Consider the following 19,277-nt stretch of genomic DNA (forward strand, 5'->3'; position numbering starts at 1 on the left):
TCCTTGGCTCAGGCTGTCAGAGTTGAGAGGGTCCCTGAACATTATTTAGCTCAGGGGTTAGTCACCAGTTTTTTTCCCTTGTTTTTGTTGTTTCATGGACCCCTTCAGCAGTCTGGGGAAGCCTATGGATTCCTTCTCAAAATAATCTTTTAAAATATTTGTAGGAAATGCTAAATTTCAGAGGTTAGTGAAAATACAGATGATTTTTTTTTCCCATCCAAGTTCACAGACCTCCTGAAATCTAGCTGTGGAGGTTCTGTGAACCCCAGGTAAAGAATCTCTGATTTAATTCATCCCCTTCATTTTGGGAAACTGAGTCCCAAATAGGAGAAGGGACCTGCCCAAGGGAGCAGTAAATTAATGGTAGAATCAGGAACTCAGGCCTCCTGATTCTCTGCTCCAGTATGAGTCCCCAGGGTCAGGGAAGGGAGCTGGTGATTAAGAGATGCTGCCCAGAGAGACTGGCTTGTGAGGTCTTTAGGTCTAAGTCTGGCCCTAAAACAGTCTCTGCCAGGTGGGGTGGGGTGGTGCTGAGAGTGTCCCAGAAAGTTTCAAGAACTACTTCATTCCTTCACCCAGGCTCCTTATTTGCATTTTTGGCTTCAGATCTTTTCAGTACCAAACCCTGATAATATCAGGAGACACAAATACATATTGTCTCATTTGATCCCAGCCAACCTGGGAAACTGGGAGTAAAATGCTTTAGGTCTCATCTTACAGGTGAAGAAACTGAGAAAGGAAGTCACTTCCTCAAGCTCCCACAGCTGGTAAGTGGCAGGGTATCCCCTTCATATTGATCTGGGTCTCAGAATAGGACGGAAGCCCCTGTGGAAAAGGGGAAACTTTAGATCCCAGGTGACATTAGTAAGGATCCCAGAGGAAAAAATAAGTCAAAGGTCACACCCAACTAGGCATGAGGAACCTCTGGCCTCGAGGCCACATGTGGAACAAACCCCCAGTTTGGATTCAGTCAAAGGGCCACCCTTGAGGATCTAGAGGGCCACATGTGGCCTCGAGGCCAGAGGTTCCTCACCTCTGCCTTAGCCTTTATCATGGAACATAGGTATTCTGAGTTCAAGTCCAGAGATCTTTTTAAAGATTAAATGACTTTTTTTCAATGAACAACAATCTATTTTGCTTCCTCCCACCTCTGTGCCCCCATGGCTGGAGGAAACAAAACCCTTGTAACAAGTATGCATAGTCAAACAAAAGACCAGAATTCAGGACAGAAGTTAGGTTCCATAGATATGTAGATTTTGGAGTCTTCTGCACTTCCAGTTAAGATGACCAAGACAGAGTGTTAGAGAGGCAAGAGGGCACAGGCCAAAGCCCACGGGGTCATCCACCTTTAGGCAGTAGGAGATAATTGTGTTCCAGCAGGTCACATTTCTTGGGCTTAAAGATCACTGCAGATGGTGACTGCAGCCATGAAATTAAAAGATGCTAGCTCCTTGGAAGAAAAGCTATGGCAAATTTGGCCAGCATACCAAAAAGCAGAGACATCACCTTGCTGACAAAGGTCCGTGTAGTCAAAGCTATGGTTTCTCTAGTAGCAATGTATGGCTGTGGGAGTTGGACTATAAGGAAAGCTTCCAGAACTGATGCTTTTGAATTGTTCTGGAGAAGACTTTTGCTCCTATTGCTCTCCAGAATGGTTGGATCAGTTCACAACTCCACCAACAATGCATTAATATTCCAACTTTCCCACATCTTCTCCAGCATTTGTTATTTTCCTGTTTTGTCATATTAGCTAATCTGATAGATGTGATGTGGTACCTCAGAGTTGTTTTGATTCGCATTTCTCTAATTAATAGTGCTAATCAGCTATGCCCAAAGGGCTAAAAAAATGTGCATACCCTTTGACCCAGCAATAGCACTTCTAGGGCTGTATCCCAAAGAGATCATAAACATGGGAAAAGGACGCATGTGTACAAAAATATTTATAGCAGCTCTTTCTGTGGTGGCAAAGAATTGGAAATTGAGGGGATGCCCATCAATTGGGGAATGGCTGAGCAAGTTGTGGTATATGCATGTAATGGACTACTATTGCACTAGAAGAAATGATTAGCAGGGGCAGCTAGGTGGTGCAGTGGATAGAGTACTGGCCCTGGAGTCAAGAGGACCTTAGTTCAAATCTGGCTTCAGACACTTGATACTTACTAGCTGTGTGACCCTGGGCAAGTCACTTAACCCTATTGCCTAACAAAAAAAAAAAGAAAGAAAGAAAAATGAAAGAAATGATTAGCAGGCAGACTTCAGAAAAACCTAGAAAGACTTGTATGGATGCTGAGTGAAGTGAGTAGAGCCAGGAGAACATTGTACATAGTAAGAGCCACATTGTGCGATGATTAATGTTGATGGACTTAGCCCTTCTCAGCAATGCAAGGATCTAAGACATCTCCAAAGATTTCATGATGGAAAATACTATCTATATCCAAAGAAAGAACTATGGAGTTTAAATGCAGATCGAAGCATACTGTTTGCTCTTTTTTTTTCATTTTGTTTTCTCTTTCTGGTGGTTCCTCCTATTGGTTCTAATTCTTCCTTAGAACATGACTAATGTGAAATTATGTTTAATAAGAATATATATGTAGAGCCTATATCAAATTGTGTGCCACCTTGGGGAGGGAGGAAGAGAAAAATTTAAAACTCAAAAACTTATGGAAGTGATTGTTAATAAATTAAAATAAATTAATAAAAAAATAGTGCAAATCAGCCAATTCTTAAAGAAATTAATTCAGGCTACTCACTGGAAAGACAAATGCTGTAGCTTAAATACTTTGGCCACATAATGAGAAGATGGTACTCATTGGAAAAATCCTGATGTTGGGAAAGACTGCAGGCAAAAGGAAAAGGGGTCAGCAGAGGATGAGATGGATAGATAGTGTCATGGAAACAATGACTGTGAACTTAGACAGACTTTGAGAGATGGTGGAGGATAGAAGGGTCTGGCGTACTATGGTCCAAAGGTCAGATATGACTGAATGACTCAGCAAAAACTGCCACAAAGAAGAAGACTTCAATGGATTAGTCAGATAGTTGGGAGGGGAGCTAGGAGACAGCACTGCTATGGAAACCGAAGGAAGAGACGAGCTTGTAGAAAGGTCAAGAAAAGGCTATTAGAATCAGCAGTCAAAAGTTTGCTGGTAACCTTGAAGACAAATGCTTTAATCTAAACCAATCCACAGCATTAATGATGCTTTGGGGAGGACAGATGACTTGTCTAAGGTCACACAGGTCAAAATAACAGTTAAGAAATGATTCCAAATCTCACGATCTGTCTACAACACTTTCTTAACAGACTCCAGGAGTTAGGCTGCAATCTCTCTCTCCACAATGTTCAGCTCCCCCATCCCTCAATCTTAGACTCACAGAATGCTAGAGCTGGGAGGAAACTTAACGATGAATGAAGGGCACTGGGGGCTGCAGAGGCACACTAGGAATGTTTCCTCCCTACAGAAGTTCAGAGACCACAGAGATCACGTAACCCCCTGAGGATCCATTAACCTTTGCCCCCACGACCACGGAAGGAAAGGTGGGCCGTAGCAAAGGATGATGGAATGAGTCATGGGCTATGAAGAGGACAGGAGTTGGGGGAGATGGGGGATGGACTACTCCCCTCCCCCCTCCCATTGCACTTATACTGGGACTGTTCTCTGAGTTTGTCAGCACCCCCCAAGCCCCAATCTCTTTTCTCTGTGGCCACCAGCACCACCCTCAACAAGTTTTGTCCTAAGTGAGAAAACCTCCTAGTCACATCTCTGATGGGTAGGCAGTCCATGCCCCAAAGATCAGGCTGCTTTCAGTTACCAGCCTCTCCCAAGGTCCTCCTGGACCCTGCCTCTTAGCCACTTTGCTGCTTATAGCTCTTTCCCACAAAGGGGGATCAAAAGATGGGAGAAATTTCTTTCAGTAGCTCCAGTTTAGATCAATGATCAGCCATGGCAGTGTGACCCTGGCTACGTCTCTTCCCCTCTCCCCGATTCAGTTTCCTCACCCATAAAATGAAGGAGTTGGATCAGTACTCTGTCTAAGACCCTTTTGTCCTAAGAGTCTAAATTTAAAACATAAGGTGGAAATGAGGATTTGGTCTTGTGGAGCTCTACCCTCCCTCCCTTGTCCATAACTGCAGGTTATCTTACCTCCTGTAGTTTGTTCTTATACATAAACTGGACTGCCTCTCCTAGACCCTAGGCTATTGCCCAGTTGTGTTATCAGGGCTGGCTCTAGGTCACCCTAGGAATTTCAGAAGAAAGAGAAGAGGGCAACTGTGTACAACTGAGTAAGCAGCATGTAAATGAGGGAGATGGAGAAAATGGGGGTGGTGGTGGATTGTGGGATTCACTGGCTGCCAAATGCTGACCTTGAGGGAGAGCAGGCTTATGAGAGAGATGGATGGTCAGGTTTCAGAACCTGAATGTGCTTAAGCTTGACCTCTTTCCTTCAGTGAGAATGTCAATGTTTATTCATAATCTACAGTTGGGAGTGTGGTGGAGCCTCGGTGTTTGGACAGAGGGAAAAACTGGAGACTCATTTAGGGTGGAAGAGAAGGAGGAGCTGATAGCATTTCCTCCTCCATCCTCCAATTTCAAATTTTATCATTAGGACAGAAAACAAATTTAATTTAGCAGCAGTCCAGATTAAGCTCCTATTGTGTGCAAACACAAACCTGGGTTAGGCTCTGGAGGAGAAATATATATGTATATGTATGTATATGCATATATACACATGTATAGTTTTTTATTACTAATATTATATATGTATATGTGTGTATATATACATACATATAGATACATATAGACATATAGACATACACATATACATATACATATATAAAAATAATAACTCCTAAAGCAGGTGCTAGGAACCTAGGAATCCTGGATAGATTTCAGGGGGGTCCATGAACTTGATGGGACAAAAATTTCATCTTTCCTTGTACTAACCTCTAACTGACATTTAGCATTTCCTTCAGTCAGGAATGTAGGCGACAAACCCAAACAGTATTCCGCTTGACCAGACTGCCAAAGGAGATTGTGGTAAGAGTTTCAGGATCCATCTTCTGGAGGCAGCGTGTAGCCCACTGGACCTGGAGTCAAGAAGATCCAGTTCAAATCCTATCTCATCCTTATAGGCTATGTGACCCTGGACAAGTCACTCCACCTCTCTGGGCCTCAGTTTCCTCATCTATGAAATAAAGAAGTTGTATTCACTGGCTTGTAAGGTTCCTTCCAGCGTGAAATCTCTGTGAAAATACCTTGGAGAATTCAACCAATAAATTGTACTGGAATCAAATCATCTTCACAGACAGAACTCACAACTGTGTGGTCATAATACAGACCCATAAAAATTAAAAAGCAATGTTTTGGACAGATGTCACCATCTTGAATGGTCATATTCTCCAATCTACATGGACCCCAAAGCTTTCAAAACAGAGACCCAGCAAAGGAGATCTAAAGTACTTGGGAACAGGATGAGGTGCATGCCGTGATGTTGGCCTTACAACTGAAGTTGTAAGCTTTCAGTGAGCATACAGAGTATGAGCTCACGTCCTAATACTTTTATTCACCTAGGAAATAGCAGGTAGAACATTAAATATAAAGGAATAAAAGCAGAACAGCAGCTTATCCCTGAGCCGTTTCTATTTGACCTCTATCAGAAAAAAAATGAGAATGAAATTGATGAGGTAGAAAAGAGTGCTTGAGGTAGATGGAGAAAGCAGATGAAATAGGAAATAAGATGCCAAGATGTAACCAGCCAGTGATCAAAGAAGACTATGCATTGAAGCACCTTTGTGGCCTTGTCTGCGTGCTTTCACAAAACACCCTCAATTCCAGAACAACTCCTCCCCTATCCGGTTCTCTTTGCTCATCACCTGCAGACTACCTGATATCCCAGGCATTTTAGAGCCAGGCTTGCTCCTTCCATTCTCTTGTTCCCTTCCCCCTATTCAACAGAATTGTATTTAAACCATACCTTTCACCTAGCTATCCACCTTTGCCTCCTATGGGAAGCAGGGGCTGCTCTGCTCCCTTAGGGGAGCAGGGCCTATAGCCTATGCTCTGCCTCCCACATGGAGTAGAGCCTACTGGGGCTCTGCCTCATGGGGAGGAGGCCCACTTGGCTGCATCACCCTAACAAATGCCTTTCTTTAACTTGGAGACTGAGTGAATTCTTTCAGGACCCACATATCTATTCCTCATCATTTTGGGTATCACCCCAACATTCTTGGGGTCCGCCCTGAACTCATCAGCAATGGTTACAAAGAAGATCTAAGTGAATTTTTTCACACCTGAACCACTCTCCCAACTCTGACCTCAATGAGATGATGACAGTGATGATAATAATCACAGCATAGGAAAAACTTTTCCAGGATTTACATCTCAAACTTAAATTTGTCCTGGTGTAAAAAGCCGATCATTAGAGATTTCCATACACTTGCAAATTCTCAGCAAGCCACACATAACCCAAACAAGCTTTTTGGCTGGTTTACACATTAAAACAATAACCAACAATAGCTAAATTATTTTAGCAGTGACCAAATGATGAAAAGTTGCTTGACGTAATTCCCTGATGCCAAACAATTAGCTCTCAACTTTATCCCACACTTCTGGGGGAACATGGGGAGCCCTGGTGCATAGAGGGAAAAGGGAGGAGGCTTAACTAGAGAATATTGGCTCCCCAAATTCACCATCAGGTCCCTTCCCAGCAAAGGGGCAGGGCAAGAGGAGGGCATAAAGAAGGAGTGTTCAAAAACAGATCCTCAAGTAGGCAAGGGAGAGGGTATGTCTCTTGACATCCCTTATTTTTCCCTTCAATACCTGTGACCTGACAGGTTGAAGGGCAAGTGGGGTCAGAGTAATTAGTTAAAATAGAGAACAGAGAACACAGCCATGATAAAGTGGGTAACCTTATCTTCAGCCTCGATTTTTGCCCAGGGCTCCAAGAGAGAGATGGAGAAAGCTGAGTGCTACCAAGCCCAAGGCTCCCTTGTCATTCCCAGTCTTGAGAAGACTGGAGGATGTGGTACTGGGGGGCGACTCCACCACTTTTCCAACCTTGAGGACAATCCTTCCTCCACTGTCCCTCCTGGTCACATCTTGGGTACAGTCCCTGAGGCATTGGTCTCGGGGGCTCCCTCTGGGGACCCCTCCCCTGGAGGGGCATTCCTTGGGCCAGCAGGCCTCCTTGTGGCCCTCACTGCTCAGGTTGACAGGCTTCCTCCGAGGAGATGCCCTGTAGGGGCACTTCTTGGACCAGTGACCCTCCTGGTAGCATCAAAAGCAGCCAAGAATTGAGCACGTTCTCTGTCTCTAGTCCTTTCCCTTCTTTTTCTTTCCTCTGCTACTACTAAGTCTCTGTTGTTAAAAACTCCAAAGGCCATCTCCAGTAATTGGGCCTGAGGTGTTTGGGGTCCCATTGCCAATTTCTGCAATTTCCTCCTAATATCTAGGGCAGACTGATTAATGAAATACATGCTAAGGATTGTTGCCCCTTCTATAGAGTCGGGATCTAAATTTGCATACTTTTTTCATAGCTTCTACTCGCCTGTCTTGGGAAAGGGCAGGGTTTTCCTTTTCTCCCTGAGTAATTTCCTTGATGTTTTGAAAATTTTCTTGCTTTTGAAATGCAGTTCTTAGTCCTTCTAACAGGCAAATTACCATGTGGACTCTCTTTACCCTATCCTCACTCTTCTGAAAATCCCATCCTGGGTCAGTAGTGGGAACAGCAACTAGTCCTGGGGGGTATTTTGTGGGGTCATCAGTAGCAAAATGATCCCTAAATTTTTGGGTCTGTTCCAGATTCTCCTCTTCTCTTCAGTGGTATAACAGGTGGAGAAGAGGGTCATGGGAAAGTTATACAAAAGTCATTATGTAGGGAATCACCCATGTTCCTTCTCTGCTACAATATCTTTCTAACTCTGAGAGTGTATTTTGCTGTAATGTCCCCAAAATGGGCCATGCCTCGTAATTTTCCAGGTGATACTGAGGCCAAATGGTGTTGCAAAAGAACACCAGCTTTGTCTTTTTTAGTTCTTTAGAGAAACTAAATTTTTCCCAATTTTGTAAAAGACAGCCCAAAGGTGAATCTTCAGGAATTGAAGATGATTGACCCTTTGGTTGGGGGCTGGAAGTGACTCCCTCTTTAAAGGAGGATTTGGGAATAAGCCTGGGGAACAAACAAAAAAACCAAAAGCCAAAAGAAATACCTTAAGTTTTCCCAAGTGCTTAGCACTGAGAGAATTGAGATGATTGGGTCCATGTTTCCGGATAGAGTCCCAAAGTATGCCCAGGTCCATGATCGAACAGAATCACTGCACCAAGAGCCTGAGAGTGTCAAGCTGAGTTCCAGACAACCTCGTAGCTGTCTGACCTAAAGGGGCCTGAGAGGTCAGGCCAAAAAAGTACTTCTAAACCAAGCCTTCCTAGTTCCTTGTAAATCTACCCAGTTGCAGGGCAAAAAAGGGATTGGGGAAGAGGGGAGGCTTATGTACCTTCCAGTCCCGGCTGGTGAAGAGCTTGGTATTGGGCAGTTTTTCCCAGTGCAGGGAACCATATGATGAGGTCTAGAGGTTAGGAGTGCTGGAGCCCCAAGATCACCACACGCAGGTCCTGTCCGAAAGAATTCAACCCAAGCCTTCTTTCAACTAAAGACAAGGTTTATTAAAGATCCGTCATGTTGGCTAGACTCTTAATGAATCTGAGCACCTGTGAGCTAGTGGCCAGATTGCAAACATCTCAGCAGTGGCTAGATTATAAGAATCAAAAGCATCTTAATGGAGACAAGATAGACCTTATATACAGAAAGACTATGGGAGGGATCTAGGAATGGTCAAGTAGTCTATGAGGTGATAGAACACCAGAGGTGGCCTGGGGAAGAATGGAGCCTAGATAGGATTAAGGGTGGGAAGTGGCCTGGGGACATAGGGAGATTAGGCTGGGTTAAGGGTAACAGATCAGGCATAGCCACAGTGAAAGGCCAGTAGATGGGACTCCTTTTTGGGGTCTAGGTCCTATCCTCACCATAGGGCCCTAGAAAACCCTTGGACTGTCCTTGAATTCTCTTACTTGATTAAGGAAGTCTCTGGTGGTTGCCTGAAGCTATAGACCCATCAACTGGCCTTTTCTTATCACCCATGCCCAATCACCCAATTCTTTGTTACCCTAATTGAGCCTAGCCCTCCATTGTCTACAGCCAGATGCACCCCCCCCTTCCCATCCTTGATCCCATCTAGATTCCATTCAACCTCCCAGTCCCTCCCATGAAGATACCCCTTCTCCTAGACTCCTCCTCTAGTCACCCCAAACTACTTGGCCACATGGTCTAGGTCCCTGGTGTTCGGTTCACCCCAGACTACTGGCCACTCCTAGATCTTCCCACAGTCTTTCTGTATATAAGGTCCATCTTGTCCCCCATTAATTGCTTAGATTCCTTAAGAATCTGGCCAATATGGCAGCAGCAGCAGGAACAGCAACATGTGCTGGTTTGAATTATGGAAGAACTTGGTTTGAGAGACACTATGATACTGCGTAACCTGGGGCAAGTCACTTAACTTCTCAGTGTTCTGGTCAATTCTCTAGAATTTAGAAATGCTATGGTGGAGGAAATTCCCACACTGGCAAGATCACTGATCCCTAACCTATTTTGGTATTCTCTGTAAGAAAGGTAGGAAGGGGATCCAGTAACTGGTTCTTGTTTACAGTCCTAGTGTTATTTATATCACAAATTCCACGAAGCCATTGTTGAATCAGGAGGAAGCTTTATTAACAACCTAGGAAGGCTGGGCGTCCCACATGTGTGAGAGCACACATGTGAGAATACATGAGTCGACAGATGCATACCTTTTTATTCCCTATTCCTGATTCTAATTTCCTTCCCCTTTTTCCCCATTGGCTGGGTACCATAGAGGTTGCAGCCTATCTGAACTACCTAATTTCTTCACATGAGTCTCTGCCCCTAATTACATCTCCCACTCCCCACAACTGTGACCCGGGCTCGTATTTGGGAACACTTCTTTTGATGTTAATCTACATCTAACCTCAGAGCTGGTTTTCTGCCCTTTAGTCTATTTACCACCAACTCCACTTTAAGCTTCCTTTGTTCAACTTCCACATTCCTTCCCAGTTTAAACTGACTCCAGTATTGTCACACTGGCACCCAATCCCTGATTGAATGATATGCAGAAGCAACATCCCCAACCACATTTCCCACACTAGGACCTGCCTAGCTAAATTAGGAGAATTCCTCACTAGTAAGACAAATTTTTCATCCTCAGCAACTCTGGAAGAACTATCAAATCGAATTCTACACTGTAAAAAATGTGGATTCTTTAAGTTTTGAAATATAAGGAGAAAATCCAGTGCCAAATGAGGAAGAGACCATTTACAGCTGTGTGGTGAGGGGAGATGGAAAGTAAGGATCATTTAATAGTAGGATTCAGACCTTGGAGATCATCTAGTCACCCTCTTCATTTTATAACTGGGGAAATCAAGGCCCCCCAAAAGTTAGTTGGTACCACGCCTTGTAGCTGGCACTTTGAATCAACCATATCTTTATGGAGACACAAAGACACAGACAGTAAGTAGCTAAAGCTGGGATTTGACCCAAATGCAGGGATTTGGAAAGCTTCTTGGAGGGAGTAGTATTTGATCTAGACTTTGGAGGATGGGTTAGGATGTCGACAGACCTCAGTTGGAACATAACAGTTTCTTTGATGGATAAAGAACTTGAAGAGCCAATATCTAATTCATAAATGGTCAAAGGTTATGAATTGGCAGTTTTCGGACAAAGAAATTCAAGCCACACGAAAAATCCTTTTAAATCACCAATAATTAGAAAAATGAAAAATTTTCTGGTATTTTTAAAATTAATTTATTTTGAATTATCAACAATCACTTCCATAAGCTTTTGAGTTTTAAATTTTTCTCCTTCTCCCCAAGATGGAATGCAATCTGATATAGGCTATACATATACATTCCTATTAAACATATTTTTACATTAGTGATGTTGTAAGTAAGAATTAGAACCAATAGGAGGAACCACCAGAAAGAGGAAACAAAAGACAACAGAAGAAAAAAAAATAGCAAATAGTATGCTTCAATCTGCATTCAAACTCCATAGTTCTTTCTTTGGATGTGGATAGCATTTTCCATCATGAGGCCTTTGGAGACGTCTTAGATCCTTGTATTGATGAGAAGGTTTAAGTCTATCGATATCAGTCATTGCACAATGTAGCTGTTAACTGTGTACAACATTCTCCTGGATCAGCTCATTTCACTCAGCATCAGAGCACACAAGTCTTTCCAGGTTAGAAAAATAAAAATTAAAAGTACCTTGAGGTTATACTTTGTACCAATCAAATGGGAAAAGTTTTCAAAAAAGAAAAATGATAAATGCTGGACAGGCTGTGGGAAAATAGGTACATTAATGCACTGTTGGTAGAGCTGTGTCAATGAACTTACAAGCCACCTGATCATCATTCTGAACATCAGTTCCCATTGTAAGCTCAATGAACTTAGACCATACCTTAGAATTCTGCACATAGTAGGTGCTGAATAAATATGCTTGAATTGACTTATATTGTACTTTTAGATGTAGATTCAGAATCAATCAACAAGTATTTATTCAGCACCTACTATCTACCAGGAACTGAGATAGTCCCTGTGGAGACAAAGACAAAGACAGAAATTCCTTTCTTCAGGAAACTTACATCCTGTTTGGGAGATACAGCACATTCACAGATGAATAAATGCAAACTTTTTTTGTGTGTGAGGCAATCGAGGGTTAAGTGACTTATCCAGAGTCTCACAGCTAGTGTTATGTGTCTCAAGCCGCATAATAAATACAAACTTCACAGTATTTTCCCTTGATGCAGATCCTTCCCATAATGTAGATCACACACCATTTTCTCCCTGCCCATCTTGTGGAACTGTCCGTGTTCTCCCTCAGTTTTATCACAGAGGGTCCACTCAGTATGCAGGAAGGCCTTCTTCATTTTCTCCTTGGAGTGGAGCAGAATACATATTCACTTGTCATCCTAGGTCCTTGACACAGCCCATCTTTCCTCCCTATCATACAATTTCCTTTATTCCTCTTCTTCTCTGAAGTATGAACCCATGGGGTGTCCCAAATGTCTTAAGGTAGTTCTAAGCTTAAATAGTGTGACATTTAAAAAGTTTGAGAGACATCATTTCTGGGTAATTAATCACTTTATTAATAATGCTGGCACATTACCAATAAAATGGGTCAGTGACACTCTCGGATGCCAAAGGTGAATCATGGTAGTGGACTTACAGTTTATATGCCCTTGGAAGAGTGGGTATTCTTGAGAGTGGCAACTCAGATTGGTTAACAATTAATGAGAAGAGTGAATATTACAATAGGGGGACCTATTCTAATGAGGGGCTGGGGAAATGTGACTTTGATTATGTCATTTACTTCTAAGTTGCCCAATCAGATCAAAGAATTTATCCTCACCCAAACTTGTGTAGAGCCCAGGCTTCTCCACCTGGGTGGGGTCTGAACAAGATGGAGGAGAAAGTTAATTCAATCTCATTAACAGCAATGTCCTTCAGAGACTGAACAACGTATAGGCTTCTGAAAAATATCCTGGTCTCAGGGGCAGCTAGGTGGCACAGTGAATAGAGTACTGGCCCTGGAGTCAGAGTGAGCTGAGTTCAAATTCAGGCTCAGATACATAACACTTATTAGCTGTGTGACTCTGGGCAAGTCACTTACTCCCAATTGCCTCACACAAAAAAAGTCCTGGTCCTAATTTAAATAATTGATGATTAATATGAGAGAGATAATTATTTCTCTCACTAGCTCTAAGACTTTTAGAACATGAGGCATATTGCAACCTGTTCACATTGTGTGTTGTCTGTGTGACAATCATTTTTATTTCTTCAAACACTGTTGGGTTCCATGTTTCACTGCCATGTAACAGTGAAATGTTGATATTTCAAAGACAGGTCTGTTATGGAAAACTTGCGATCCTTCAAAGAGTTTTGCAGTTTCCAGAAGGCAATCTGACTTGTTCTCCTCTAATTTAATTCTGTTCCCAATCCATCATCTATGTCTTTGCCTCGATACACACACTTTTTGCTGGTCTATGTCAATGTATGTTTTTAATTTAGGCAATTGACATTTTTCTTCCTCTTTCTTGGTTGTTACTCTGTAGATAGTTAGATTTGACTGATTCCAGATCTTCTCGGGAGGTCCTGCAATGTCCCAGGACTTGATTCAATCAGAACAATGTCATCCACAAATACGAGCGCCTGGAGGACCTCACTATCCCCAGGAAATTCCTCCTCAGCATGGACTGTGCTTTGGATCGCCTCCATCCTAATGGCTTTTCCTATTTGTTCTCTTTCTTGATATTTCTACTTCCTATGTGGGCACCTCAGGGCCTGTGATATTAAGTCCCAGTGTGGTGATGCTTCCGTTATCTTTGATGGAGACCTATGTCCATCTTTCTTCTGTATGTAAGTAACCCTTTTCCTGTTTTCATCCTTGAATGCCCTGGGGATGGCTTTGCTTAATTGGATGTCTTGCCAAGGTTTCTTTGGACTAGCTTTCCCCTCCTCTGCTTCTCTCTGCTTTATGAGAGGATACTGTTCATCATCATGAATCATTCTTTTTTCACAAAATTTCATAATTAGTTTATTTTAAATATTTAATCATAATTTTATTGTATTATTTATTTTATTTTATTTTAAAATTATAATTAGTTTCATAAATTAGTTTATCTATCATTCACGCACTATCTTTGGCAGTCATTTCTTACAGGAGATATTCAAAACCAATAGCAATTTGGGGAAGGATCACTAAAACTAAGGGAACCAGGAATGTAGATAGTGTAATTGATTATTCTGGGCCCATGAGAAAACTTTGGAAGGTTGTGTTGATTTTCAAATAAATCCATGACATGAATTCGATTAGTTGTCATTTGCTTCTTTTTCCTCAAAGAGTGGTGGGTTAAAAAAAAATCCTAAGTTAACAGAATATTCCAACTAATCAAAGTTTTTCTGGCTCCAACTTCATATTTTCCCCATTCAAACACTCTTATGTTTCAGCCCAACTGAGCTGCAATGTCCCATTTCCCGCCTCTACACATTTGTACAAGCCATTCTCCACATGTGAACCTACTTCCTCATCTCTGCCTCTTAGAATCTTTACCTCCCTTCAAAGCTCAGCTCAGGTACTCCTTCTACCAGGAAGCCCTTTTCTGATCCCCTCCCCCACCTCAATTGTAAGTGCTCTCTCTTCAAATCACCTTTTATCTGTTTATTTGTAGATGTTTCTAAAGCTCTGAAGGATAAGTTCCCTGAGGGCAGGAATTGTTTGTTTTTTACTTTAGAGTCCCAAGTACCTAGTAGCATGCCTTATCCATGGCTGGCACATAATAAACATGTGCAAAATTTAATTTAATAATACAGAATCAATCAAACACATCTGTATGGGGACACATGAGCACCAAGGAAGTGAGACAATGAAATATTTAAATAGCGGTGTGTGGCACAGCGACCCCAACCCAAATTAAACTCAGAGACTTCTCAAGGTGGAAAGTAAAGGTTACCTTTATTACAATCTTGCAAGATGGCTGTCTGCTCCTTTGATACACAGGAGAGAGAGAGGGAGACTGCCTAACAGGGGCCACCTTATAAAAGCAAATCTCCACCCACCATGAAAACAAGTCTCCACCCACCACTATCCCTTACCCCCTTAACTGGGGGTGGGCTTACATTCTAAGCTCAAGAGTTTCTTCCTATCCCCTTAACCGGGAGGTGGGGCTTACATTCCAGGTGAAATTCAAAGCCAAGGACAAACGGCTCAGGTTGGGGGTGGGGCAGGGCTTATTCTTTCTGTTAAGTGCTTAAAAACAGGGTCTGAGTGGGGGAGGATTTTGAAAGTAGTAATCAAGAATTATTTGACCCTTTGAGGAATCTTCACTTCTGAGAGTTCATTTCTCACACTACCTTCTGAACTCATTACCTTAATTACACTGAGAAGTCTTCACTGGGACATCCCATTCAGCGGGAAAAGCCTTCTACTGAAAGACAGAAGACTTGGGTTCTAATCCCACTCCACCACTAAACAACAAATAATCACTGGGCCTCTCTAGGTCTCAGTTTCCACATCTATAAAAATGAAGAGTTTGGATTAAGTTCTTTTTTTATTTAATTAATTTTTTGTTTTCAACAATCACTTCCGTAAGCTTTTGAGTTTTAAATTTTCTCCTCTTCCCTGTTTGCCTCCTTCCCCAAGATGGTGTGCAATCTGATATAGGCTCTACATATACATTTGGATTAAATTCTTTCTAAATTCCCTTCAGGTTCTAAAATCTGTGATTCTATTACAGGCACCATTTTATGACTGGGATTATCTGTGCTTCCAACACCCACTCCCTACTACCTATTACTGTATGTTCCTTGAAGGCAGGAAATTGAAGACAGTTCCTTCTTTCCTCCTTCCTTCCTCTTCCTCTGTCCACAGAGGGCATTATACCCTTGCCTGTGGGTGTTCTGCCCAAGGGAATATACATTTTGATGGCTGAAACCTCACAAGATATTTTGGGGTTTACTCGCTAGATGTTTTTTTTTCCTCTTCTCTATTTATTTATTCTATCATTAAAAAAAACTGGGATAATTTTTGCCCCATGTAGTTTCATTTGTGATTTCTCGAAATAGAGCTCAGGAAAACCAGGCTTTGATAAATCCCATTGGGATTTAAATGGAGCTACCTGTGTGGGATGCTACTCAAATTAAAAAAAAACACACAGAGGTATCCAAGGAGAAACAGAAAGTTAATTTATTATTATTATATCAAACCTCGAGATTTGGGTGTCCCTCCACCAGAATACTCTGATGAAAGGAGACACAGACAGAAGCAAAGGACCTGATTATATTCCTTAATGGGCAAATTCCCATAAATCAATTGATTTCTAGTAAATCGAAACTTAGGCCTGTCAGGCTGCTATGCCTGCCTTGAGTCTAAAACAATTTCTATTTATTCTTCTAAGAAGTTTTCACAGGACCCTCATCCCACTCAGCCTTATCCCAAACCTTAATTACACTGAGGAGTCTTCACTGCAACATCCCATTCGCAGTGACCAAGTCTTAGACCCAAATCACTCTGGCTCTCTCTGCTTGGCCAACAGTAGGTCCCAGCCGAGCCTCACTTGGTCATTGTTTGGGTTTTGATGGCTCAGTGAATGTAAATAGAAATTATTTCTATTCTGGCCAGAAATCCTTAGGGTCTTCCCCTCCCAGATTAATTTTTTTTTTCAGTAGGTAAGGAGCCATTTTTTGCCTCATTTCTTACCTATTTTTTACCTACATTTCTTACTCATTCACTGAATGAGTGTTGTCTCAGACAAACTGAGATCTGGGAAAGACCTTAGCTTAAAAGGACCAAGGTCCCTCTGATGCGGTTTAGGGGTTCAGGGGTCCTGGGACCCCAAAATCACAACATGCGGGTACTGTCCGAAAGAATTCAGCCCAAGCGTTCTTTCAGCCAAAGACAAGGTTTATTAGAATATCTATCATATTGGTCAGACTCTTAAGGAGTTTGAACATTAGTAAACTATTGGCAGGTTATAAGAATCTAAGCAGTGGCTAGATTGTAAGAATCTAAGCATTTTAATGGAGACAAGATGGACCTTATATACAGAAAAACTGTGGGAGGGATCTAGGAGTGGCCAGTAAGCTGGGGTGAACAGAACTCCTGGGACCTAAGGGCAGGAAATGGTTGGGGCCATACATAGGGAGGCAAGACAATGGAGGGGATATTGGGTGTAGCCACCATGAAAGGCCAGTTGATGGGATTATAGCCTCAGGCCAATGCCAGACATTTGGCCATGTGGGAAAGTCCAGGCTTTTTCCTTTCTGGGGCCTAGATCCCAACCCCATCACCTCCACTGGGGGCACCTCCCATGTCCTGATCTATATCTTGCCACTGGACCCAGATGGCTCTGCAGAAGAGAGTGAGGTTGGTGAATTTGCATAGCCCTGGCCCACTTAAATCCAATTAACTTACAAGTCAAGAATACAAGTCACCTTTCTGATGTCATTGGTCCTCTTTGAAAACAAAAATAAAGGACAAAAAACAACAGGGCCTTGAATATAATATTAGGCACTCAATAAATGTTTGTTGACTGAATGAAGGCAGTGTGATGAGGAAGATCTTGGAAGACTTGGGTTAGAATCTATTGGAATCACATGTACTGACTGTGTGGCCAAGGACAAGTCATTCAGTGCCCCAGGTACTCTCTAAGACTATAAAATGTCAATGGGACTAATATTTTGAATCCAATCTCACAGGGTTTTGTAAAAATCAACTTTTACAAACTTTAAAGCATATATAAATATTAAGTAATATTATTATCCCCTGAAGGATTTCCTATTTCTCTTGGAAATCATGGGGTATTGTTTATGAAGTAAACTATAAGCCCCGTGAGGGCGCACAGTTTTAAGCAACCTGGAGCTGAAGCACCACATTTGCAGGACTCCCCTCATTGCTGGAGAGAAAAATTTCTTCATGTTCCATGTCTGTGTGAGGAACAGAGTTGGAAAGGGGAGATCTTTCTGGTCTTCTGGCTTTGAGAGAGGACACATGGAGTGCCAGCTCTCTTCAGGGATAAGTCTCTGGAGGGAGAGAAAGAATGAAGAAGGTGACATGTAAAAGAGCCAGCACTTCAAACATGTCTCTAGCACCAATTACCACTCTAGAGACTTAAAAGAATTTCCCCTTGGCTTAGATGGAGGGACATTCTCTTATGGCTGAGCTGTTGAGCAAGCCTAGATAATGTCCTATCTTCATCTTCTATTACTTCATCAAGCAATAGGCTTCTATCATATATAGTACACCTTTACTAACTGCGCATTGAATGAAGGCAGAAATGTGGCCCAAGATATTGTGGAAGAATTTTCAGCAAAAGGATTGAAACAAAATGAAAATTTCTCATTAACCAGATGATTCAGCTTTCTTTTTCTTCAGTTTTTACCCCCAGGAGAATTTATTTCATCTTAGACTGCAAGCCCTAGATTATAGGACAATGGATTTAAAATGTGTTGAAAGGAACCTTTTTACAGATCACTTACCAACCCCTCTCATTTTATAGGTGAGGAAACTGATGTCCACAGAAATGATTAAGTGATTTGCTCAAGGTCATATAGTGGAAGAGTTTGGATTCAAATCTACACATCCTGATTTCAAATCCAGTTTTCTTTCCTATACACTATTCTATCTTTATAACTGTGTTTATTGGTGAATCTCCAAAGTCAGTATACTGTAGGTTGAAATGAGGGATGGAAGAAAGTGAGGAGTGAACTGACAGGTTAGGTTTTGGTAAATGATTAGAGGCGAATGGTGATGCCGAATATTGGGGTTAGACTCTTGGAGATTTCAAACCTGGTATGGCGATGCCATCAACAGCAACAGGTATCATGGGAGGAAGAATATGTTTGGAGGCATAATTGGGAGTTGTGAGGTCAGTTTGAACATGCTAAGTTCAGGTGAAGGAGGGACAGATGGCTCATGTGGAGTTTATGTCTGACAGGCAGTGGAAGATGTGGGCCTGGAGGTGGGAGACTGGATAGATAGGGGTGGAGAGAGATTTGGGAGTCAAGTGATTGTAGATGAAGCCATAGGATGGATTAGTTTTCCCAGGGAGAATGTAGAGGGATTAGGGAAGAGGTCCAAGGGCAGTTTTGTGGGAATTCTGTACTTAAAGATATACAGAAGAAGTCTCAAGGCTACCAGCCAGAGAGGGCTCTTCCTTCCCAGAGTGAGGATGGGGTCCTTGGCCTCATAGAATCAATAACCTTTTTTTTTTCCATTTTTTAATGGATCCAATTGTACCAAAGCCCAGTTTCACATCCTTTCTCCTTAACAGGTTCATCTAGTGTTTATAAGATAATTGCAACTTTGTGGCACTGATCCAGACAGCACCTGTTCTGCCCAGGGTGCTCTCAACATGCCCTGTCTGAGATCTTCCCAGGAGTCACCCTTTAGGAAAAATCTCCAGGAGAAGGGTCTAAGCGTGGGTGGAGGTGAAAAGTGGGAAGTGTGGTATAGAAGGAAGGGGTCTGAACCCACTTTTATAGCCTTGCGTTTTAGGGACCCAGTGGGGCTCTTCGGAGCTCAGGGGCTCGAAGTCAGAAGTCAGAGGCCCCGAGGTCGGGGAGCCAGCGGCCCAGGAGGCCGCTCCGGGACGCAGTGAGAGGCACTTTCCAGCAGAGGGACAGGAGGAGCCCTGGGCACCCTCGGGCACACTCTCA

General features: G+C 42.5%; 1 long non-coding RNA gene across 1 annotated transcript; it reads left to right on the top strand.

The window, feature by feature from the left end:
• The first annotated feature begins 677 nt into the window (after positions 1–677).
• LOC144455354 (uncharacterized) lies at positions 678–5,624 on the top strand. The gene is made up of 2 exons (XR_013484069.1): positions 678–767; positions 4,973–5,624. It is a non-coding gene; the product is annotated as an uncharacterized LOC144455354 (long non-coding RNA).
• The last annotated feature ends 13,653 nt before the right edge of the window (positions 5,625–19,277 follow it).

This window comes from Phascolarctos cinereus, unplaced genomic scaffold, assembly GCF_003287225.1.
Source record: "Phascolarctos cinereus isolate Bilbo 61053 unplaced genomic scaffold, phaCin_HiC Scaffold_9;HRSCAF=440, whole genome shotgun sequence".
In the NCBI taxonomy this organism is placed as follows: domain Eukaryota; kingdom Metazoa; phylum Chordata; class Mammalia; order Diprotodontia; family Phascolarctidae; genus Phascolarctos; species Phascolarctos cinereus.